The sequence below is a fragment of the Triticum dicoccoides genome, chromosome 6A (genome assembly GCF_002162155.2).
Source record: "Triticum dicoccoides isolate Atlit2015 ecotype Zavitan chromosome 6A, WEW_v2.0, whole genome shotgun sequence".
NCBI lineage: Eukaryota > Viridiplantae > Streptophyta > Magnoliopsida > Poales > Poaceae > Triticum > Triticum dicoccoides.
Window position 1 is genome coordinate 588,131,337 of NC_041390.1, and position 9,217 is coordinate 588,140,553.

Consider the following 9,217-nt stretch of genomic DNA (forward strand, 5'->3'; position numbering starts at 1 on the left):
GGCCTCGGCTTCCCGCTTCGCGCGCGCTGGCTCGACGCACCCTGCCAGCTCCCCAGGCCTGCCGGGTCACCGTGCCCGCCCCGCCCTGTGGCCGACTCCCTCGCCTCCGCCTCCTGAGCCACCCGCTCGCCGGCTCCGCTTCGACGAGCCGCCTCGGCCCGGCCGGCTCCGGGTGGCCGCCCCGTGCCTGGCCGCGGCGCCTCCGCCTCCTGGTGGCCGCTACTCCAGGCCGGCCCCTATGCCCTCTCGTTTTGCTGCGTGCTGGATGTAGCGGCGAAAAGAAAAAGATAAAAAGTTGGACCCGGGTGTGTAAAAAAATGTGAGAGAGTTGTGCGTTCGACTCCACGCAACCGACTAGAATATGCGTCCGACTGCCAGATGTGCGTCCGACCGCTGACTGCCTGGCCGGCTGCAAAGAGTCTGACTGCTGTGTCGGAGTCCGCCTGCCCAGCCGGCTGAGGAAGAAAACCAAGAAGACAAAGTAGTCACCGGGAGATCCGACCCGACTGCTCAGCAGTCGGCCCGAATCTCGGGGGCTACACCCAGCGGGTGCGCTGACGCGCCCCCGCGAGAGAGAAGACAAAGTAGTTGCCGGGAGATCCGGCCCGACTGCTCAGCAGTCGGCCCGAATCTCGGGGGCTACACCCAGCGGGTGCGCTGACGCACCCCCGCGAGAGAGAGAAGACAAAGTAGTCGTCGGGAGATCCGGCCCGACTGCTCGGCAGTCGGCCCGAATCTCGGGGGCTACACCCAGCGGGTGCGCTGACGCGCCCCCGCGAAGAAGAAGATAAAGTAGTCGCCGGGAGATCCGGCTTGACTGCTCAGCAGTCGGCCCGAATATCGGGGGCTACACCCAGCGGGTGCGCTGGTGCGCCCCCACGAGAGAGAAGACACAGTAGTTGCCGGGAGAACCGGCCCGACTGCTCAGCAGTCGGTCCGAATCTCGGGGGCTACACCCAGCGGGTGCGCTGACGCGCCCCCGCGAAGATTGCAGACAAGAGAAGAGTTTTGTCAGGCTGTCAGCAGCCGGCAGAAAAAAAAATAAGATAGGTGCTGCAAGACGCCTCGCCGCTTGGCCGGTCGAGCCTGACCGGCCGGGACCCCCCTTCGAGCACCCGGAGGCTCGAAGGCTTCACCCGGCGGGTGCGCCGACGCGCTCCGCGAGCGCCGAGTCGCACCGGCTGTCTTCAACGACCGCGACTACACAAAAATCAATGTGAGCTCCTCACCCACATATTTTTTGCACCACGCAAGCATGGATAACCACGAGCGATGCTCGGGGGCTGTCTCCGCATTTTTATTACAATAGCATCACTGTTCGCCCCGGCGCCAGCCAGAGTTGGCCCGGGGGCTGGCCACTTGGCCTGAGATGTTAGTTCCCGCAGACAGCTTAGTACCGTGCGCGGTACCAAAGGCCCACTCTTAGTCATAGACCGCAGAGCGGCTGCCGACTAGCAAGAATGAACGCTGGAGGCCACCCACGCGAAAAACGCCCGGGAAGAAAAACGTTCGGGCGACCCGACTGTTTCCTTTACTAGTATCTACTCGGTTGAATCTGCTCCCAGACTCTGAGTACTGTACACTCCACTTCGCGGCCCACTCTCAGCCACAGACTGCAGAGCGGCTGTCGGACAAGCAAGAGCACAAGCCAAAAAGTGGAGGGAACATGAAAAAGATTGAAGGGGGCTCGGACGAAACCGAGTCGGCACCTGATGGGGTTATGTACCTAGGGTAGGGTCATGGACCTGATCTAAGTACCTTACCCAAGGACACCCTTAGAAGAAGTCGCCTTCCAGTCGACCAACGAGGGACACCCTCGACTGACTTGAAGGACTCGACCACGAAGACTCACTCGACCACCAGAAGGTCAAGAGGCACTCTGCACTGCAATGGCCTGTAATCAAGTAGACTTTATGATAGTAAAGGCACTTTATGTGGGGCGTTACCAGTAACGCCCCAGACTTAACTCACCTTAAACCCTCTCCTACGTGGGCCGGCTGGGGTCCTGGCGCACTCTATATAAGCCACCCCCCTCCACGGGTAGAGGGGTTCGGCACCTTGTAACTCATATACTCATAATCCACTCGACCGCCTCCGGGCTCCGAGACGTAGGGCTATTACTTCTTCCGAGAAGGGCCTGAACTCGTACATCCCTTGTGTTTACAACCTCTCCATAGCTAGGACCTTGCCTCTCCATACCTACCCCCACTCTACTGTCAGGCTTAGAACCACGACAGTTGGCGCCCACCGTGGGGCAGGTGTTTTAGCGATTTTGTGGAGAAGTTGCGATTCTTCCGAGTACTTTCATCATGGTGTCTGCTGGAGTTTTGGTCGGGGGTCAAGAGATCCGTCTCGGCACTCTCACCTTTATTGCCGACGACTCCGCGTGGCTCCAGGAGGCTCCACTCGACGTAGATGCGCTCCCCGTCCGCGGTGCGACGCATTTTCGCGCATGTGTCCGCGGCGTTCTGCTGCGGCAACCGTCGACCCAGTATCGGTCGGCTCCTCCATCGTCCACCCTCCCGGTCTCCCGCCAGCGCAAGCGCTCAGGCCGGTCGAGGCTTCAGCGATGGGTGAGGCACGCGGTGGCTCGCCAATCGGCCACCACCCAAGTTGCGGCAATCGAGCCCGACGAATCTCTCTACGGCTTGTTCAATCTGTCGACTGGCTCTGTAGAGACTGCATCCGAGTGCGGTAGCAGTGATCCAGCGGCGGAAATCTTGATGGTCGACGGGCCCCACAGTCCCCCTGGCTTCGCCCGTGATGGAGGAGCAGGTGACGGCGGCGACCCTGCACGAGGCTACGAAGAGTACCAGCCCGAGCCACTCGACTCTCTGCAAAGAGAGGAACTTCGCCGCAGGAACGAGGATCCCCTGCGTACTCCCATCGCAGGAGAAACCCCCGAGGCTCGTGCCTTGGAGGAGGCACGTCTGGCCAATTTGGCCGAACGCGCTCGACTGGAGAATCTTCAGCGAGCACTCGATGAGCGCGCGCGGCAACGAGTTCCCGACACCAATCGATGTCAACTCTTCCCGCCGACTCAGGTATATCGAACCCCAATTCAGAATTTAGCAGCTGCGACCCGTATAGCAGAGTCCATCCAGCCTTCGCAGTCGGAAGCTGGCAGAGGTTTGCTGCAGATCAGGGATCTGCTCCGGGCAGCAGGAGATCAGAATTCAGCCGTGTCTCAGTCGTGCAACAGAATTCACAGTCGATCCGTCACTGTGAATACGGTTCAGTCGGCTCACAGCCCCAGATCGCCTCCGCGGCGTGAAGGGCGCGAGAATCGGCGAGATCAATATGGCGACAGACTCGACCGAGATGGTAGGCGTCGAGTGCCCAATTCCCCTCCGAGGGGTGGGTCTTACGCTCCTCGGCAGCCAGATGACAGGCGTCAGTACAGTACAGGGCGAAGGGTTCCAGTCGACCCCAGAGAACCAGGCTTCGACGCGCGATCCATTATCGTGCAAGGTTTGGTCGACCGGAACAGAGCCCATCGAGGCGGACTCGACAGAGATGTACCCACAAGCAGTCGAGTGCATGTTTCTGGTCCTGAATGTTTCAGCAGAGCTATCAGAGCCGCAGTTATCCCTCCCAATTTCAGGTTGGCAACAGGAGTCAGCAAGTTCACTGGTGAGTCTAAGCCTGAAACTTGGCTTGAGGACTACCGAGTGGCAGTTCAGATTGGAGGTGGGAGCGACGAGGTGGCCATGAAGCATTTGCCCCTCATGCTGGAAGGTTCTGCCAGGGCATGGTTGACTCAATTACCTCCTAGCAGCATTTACACTTGGGAGGATCTGTCCCGAGTGTTCATCAGAACGTTTGAAGGAAGTTGCAAGCGACCAGCTGGATTGACAGAGTTGCAAGTCTGCGTGCAGAAGACTAATGAGACTCTCAGAGAGTATATTCAGAGGTGGATCACTTTGCACCACACTATGGAGAATGTGTCTGATCATCAGGCAGTCTGCGCCTTCAAAGATGGCGTCAAGAACAGAGAACTGAGTTTGAAGTTTGGTCGAACCGGTGACATGACCTTGAGTCGGATGATGGAGATTGCTACCAAGTACGCCAACGGCGAAGAAGAAGACCGACTCCGAAGCGGCAAGCACAAGCCGAGTCAGTCAGAAAAAGGAAACACCAGTCGGAAACAGAAGCGGAAGGCTGAACCGGCAGCTCCTGGAGAGGCTCTGGCCGTGACTCAGGGAAAGTTTAAGGGGAAACCAAAAGGATCCTGGAACCCCAAAAAGGTAAAGGATAAAGAAGGGAACGACGTAATGGATATGCCATGTCACATCCACACGAAGAAAGACGAAGAGGGGAATATCATCTACCCAAAGCACACCACTCGCCAATGTCGACTCCTGATCCAGCAGTTTCAGGGAAAACAGTCTAAGGACAAGGAGAAGGAGTCGGACAAGGCCGAAGACAAGGAGGACAGTGAGGAAGGATATCCGCATATCAACTCCACTCTGATGATCTTTGCAGATGTGGAAAGCAGGAGTCGACTGAAAGTGATTAACCGAGAGGTGAACATGGTTGCCCCAGCGAAAGCAAATTATCTGAAATGGTCTCAAACACCCATCACATTCGACCAATCGGATCACCCGACTCATATTGCCACCCCTGGGAGGCAAGCTTTGGTGGTCGATCCAGTTGTCGAAGGCACTCGACTGACAAAGGTGCTGATGGATGGTGGAAGCGGGCTGAATTTGTTGTATGCAGACACACTGAAAGGAATGGGCATTCCGATGTCCCGACTGAGCACTAGTAACATGAGCTTTCATGGAGTTATTCCAGGGAAGAAAGCCGAGTCACTCGGCCAAATAGCCCTGGACGTGGTGTTTGGTGATTCGAAACATTTTCGCAAAGAAAAGTTGACGTTTGAGGTCGTGGATTTTCAAAGTGCATATGATGCCATTTTGGGGAGACCAGCTTACGCACGGTTCATGGCTCGACCATGTTACGTGTACCTCAAATTGAAGATGCCCGGCCCCAAAGGAGTGATCACTGTCACCGGTGATAGGAAAAAGGCAGAAGAGTGCTTTCAGAAGGGCTCCAAGATTGCCGATTCCTAGGTGACAGCGGTCGAGTTCGAGGAATACAAGCAAAACGCAGATCCGAGTGACTTGCTGCGATCAAAGAAACCCACCACAGAGTCTGCATTCCAGTCGTCCGGTGAGACGAAGCCTGTTCACATTCACCCGACCGACCCCGATGCAGCTCCGACCCACATCTCCACAACACTCGACCCTAAATAGGAAGAAGCGCTCATCCAGTTCCTCCGTGAGAACTGGGACATTTTTGCATGGAAGCCCGCTGACATGCCAGGTGTTCCCAGGGGACTGGCTGAGCATCACCTAAGAGTCGACTCATCTGCAAAACCAGTCAAAGAGCATCTTCGGCGGTCCGCCGTCCAGAAGAGAAAAGCCATTGGTGAAGAAGTGGCTCGACTGTTGGCGGCAGGATTTATCCGAGAGATATACCACTCCGAGTGGCTCGCTAATGTCGTCATGGTTCCTAAGAAGGACAAGTCGCTCCGAATGTGCATTGATTTCAAGCACATCAACCGGGCCTGCCCGAAAGATCATTTTCCTCTCCCTCGCATAGATCAAATTGTTGACTCAACCGCGGGATGCGAGAGGCTATCTTTTTTAGATGCCTACTCCGGGTACCACCAGATCCGTCTATACGGACCCGACGAGGTAAAAACAGCTTTCATCACTCCATTCGGGTGCTTCTGCTATATCACCATGCCATTCGGCCTCAAGAATGCCGGAGCCACATTTATGCGAATGATTCAGAAGTGTCTACTCACTCAAATCAGTCGGAATGTGGAAGCATATATGGATGATATTGTTGTCAAATCACGAAAAGGTTCCGACCTGCTCGCTGATCTCGCTGAAACATTTGCCAACCTCAGAAGATATGATATCAAGCTCAATCCATCAAAGTGCATATTTGGAGTTCCTGGTGGCAAGTTACTCGGTTTTCTCGTTTCCGAACGGGGAATCGACGCTAACCCAGAGAAGATTGGCACTATTCTCCGAATGAAACGCCCTGTGCGAGTGCACGATGTCCAGAAGCTTATTGGATGCTTGGCCGCATTAAGTCGATTCATTTCACGACTCAGTGAAAAGGCATTGCCTCTTTACCGACTGATGAAGAAGACAGACAAGTTCGAGTGGACTCCAGAAGCTGATGCAGCGTTTGCCGAGCTAAAAGCTCTGCTCTCCACCCAGCCGGTGCTTGCTGCTCCAATCAGCAAAGAGCCTCTGTTGCTCTATATCGCAGCCACAGGACAAGTCGTCAGTACTGTGCTTACGGTCGAGCGGGAAGAAGAAGGAAAAGCTCTCAAAGTTCAGCGCCCAGTGTATTATTTGTCTGAAGTCTTGACTCCATCCAAGCAGAGATATCCTCATTATCAGAAGCTTGTGTATGGAATATACATGACCACAAAGAAGGTTGCTCATTATTTTTCTGATCATTCCATCACAGTCGTCAGTGACGCTCCACTATCAGAGATTTTGCACAACAGAGATGCAACTGGTCGAGTGGCCAAATGGGCGATTGAACTTCTTCCCCTTGATATCAAGTTTGAGGCAAAGAAAGCCATTAAGTCCCAGGCAATAGCAGATTTCCTCGCCGAGTGGATTGAACAACAGCAGCCGACTGAAGTTCACTCGGAGCATTGGACCATGTTCTTTGATGGCTCTAAGATGTTGAATGGTTCCGGTGCTGGGGTTGTCCTGGTTTCCCCCAGAGGAGATAAGCTCAGATATGTGCTCCAGATTCACTTTGATTCCTCCAACAATGAGGCAGAATATGAGGCCCTCTTATATGGGTTGCGCATGGCCATTTCACTCGGCGTCCGTCGCCTGATGGTCTATGGCGACTCGGATTTAGTGGTCAACCAGGTGATGAAAGAGTGGGATGTGAGAAGCCCAGCCATGACTGGATACTGCAGTGCAGTGAGGAAGCTGGAAAAGAAGTTCGAGGGGTTGGAGCTCCATCATATACCCCGACTGAAAAATCAAGCAGCTGTTGATCTAGCAAAGATAGGTTCCAAGAGAGAAGCCATTCCGAGTGGTGTGTTCTTGGAGCATATACACACTCCGTCAGTCAAAGAAGATCCTTTCACCGAAGAAACTCCACAGCCCAAGAGTGCCACAGATCCGACTGAAGTTGAAGTCCCAGCGGTGGTCGACTTGATCATGGAGGTTTTGGTGGTCATTCCCGACTGGACAGTTCCGTATGTCGCATATATCCTGAGAAAAGAGCTTCCGGAGGATGAGGAAGAGGCTCGACAGATCGTCCGTCGGTCTAAGGCCTTTACCGTAATCAAAGAACAATTGTACAGAGAAAGCGCGACTGGAGTTGGTCAGAAGTGCATAACACCAGAAGAAGGTCGACTCACCCTCAATGATATTCACTCGGGGACCTGTGGTCATCATGCGTCCTCTCGGACCATCGTGGCCAAAGCATACCGAGCCGGATTTTACTGGCCAAAGGCGAATGAGATGGCAAAAGAGATAGTGGATAAGTGCGAGGGATGTCAGTTCTACTTGAATATGTCGCACAAGCCTGCGTCGGCTCTGAAGACCATCCCACTCGTCTGGCCTTTCGCAGTATGGGGATTGGACATGGTCGGTCCTTTGAGAACGGGACGAAGTGGCTTCACGCATGTACTGTTGGCAGTCGACAAGTTCACCAAGTGGATCGAGGCTAAACCAATCAAGAACCTTGACACCAGTACTGCTGTTAGCTTCATCAGGGAACTAATATTCAGATATGGAGTCCCGCACAGCATCATTACGGATAATGGGTCGAACTTTGACTCGGAGGAATTCAGAGATTTCTGCAACTCCCAAGGCACACGGGTCGACTACGCTTCAGTCGCCCATCCGCAGTCGAATGGACAAGCAGAGCGAGCTAATGGACTAATTCTTAAGGGATTGAAGCCTCGACTGATGCGTGATCTCAAACACGCAGCTGGAGCTTGGGTCGACGAACTTCCCTTAGTACTTTGGGGACTGTGGACCACACCTAATCGGTCGACCGGAAGAACTCCATTCTTCTTGGTCTACGGAGCTGAAGCAGTCTTGCCGAGTGATCTTCTCCACAATGCTCCCCGAGTTGAAATCTACAACGAAGCAGAGGCTGAACAAGCGCGGCAGGACGCAGTCGATCTTTTAGAGGAAGAAAGGGAGATGGCTCTGATCCGGTCGACCATCTACCAACAAGATTTGCGTCGTTTCCACGCCAGAAATGTGAGAGGTCGAGCCTTCCAGGAAGGAGATTTGGTTCTCCGAGTGGATCAGCACAAACCACACAAGCTTGCTCCTTCTTGGGAAGGTCCCTTCATCGTCACCAAGGTTCTCCACAACGGGGCGTACTGTCTTTACAACGTCGAGCATAATATCGACGAGCCCCGAGCTTGGAACGCGGAGCTACTCCGCCCATTTCATACTTAAGTTTTATCACTCGGATGAGTTGCAATAAAGTACTTCTGTAGTTCATGGACCTCAAAATAATAGTGTCATAGTTCCTTCATAATTTTTGTCACTTTTTATTTTTGTCCAATAAAATTCCCCTCAGTGGGTGACTTAGCTGCGAATCCGTTTCGTCTAAGTTTGTAAAAATCCTACCGAGTGGTGAGCCAGACTCCCACTCGGAGGCTTAGCTGCGAATCCGTTTCGCCTAAGTTATCAAAATCCTACCGAGTGGTAAGCCAGCCTTCCACTCGGGGGCTTAGCTGCAGTCCAAGCACTCGCCTAAGTTATAAAAATCCTACCGAGTGGTGAGCCAGACTCCCACTCGGAGGCTTAGCTGCGAATCCGTTTCGCCTAAGTTATCAAAATCCTACCGAGTGGTAAGCCAGCCTTCCACTCGGGGGCTTAGCTGCAGTCCAAGCACTCACCTAAGTTACAAAAATCCTACCGAGTGAAGAGCAACCCTCCCACTCGGAGGCTTAGCTGCAGCCCCGTGCTCACCTAAGTTATAAAAATCCTACCGAGTGAAGAACAACCCTCTCACTCGTAGGCTTAGCTGCAGTCCAAGCACTCGCCTAAGTTACAAAAATCCTACCGAGTGAAGAGCAACCCTCTCACTCGGGGGCTTAGCTGCAGTCCAAGGACTCGCCTAAGTTTATCAAAATCCTACCGAGTGAAGAGCAACCCTCTCACTCGGGGGCTTAGCTGCAGTCCAAGGATTCGCCTAA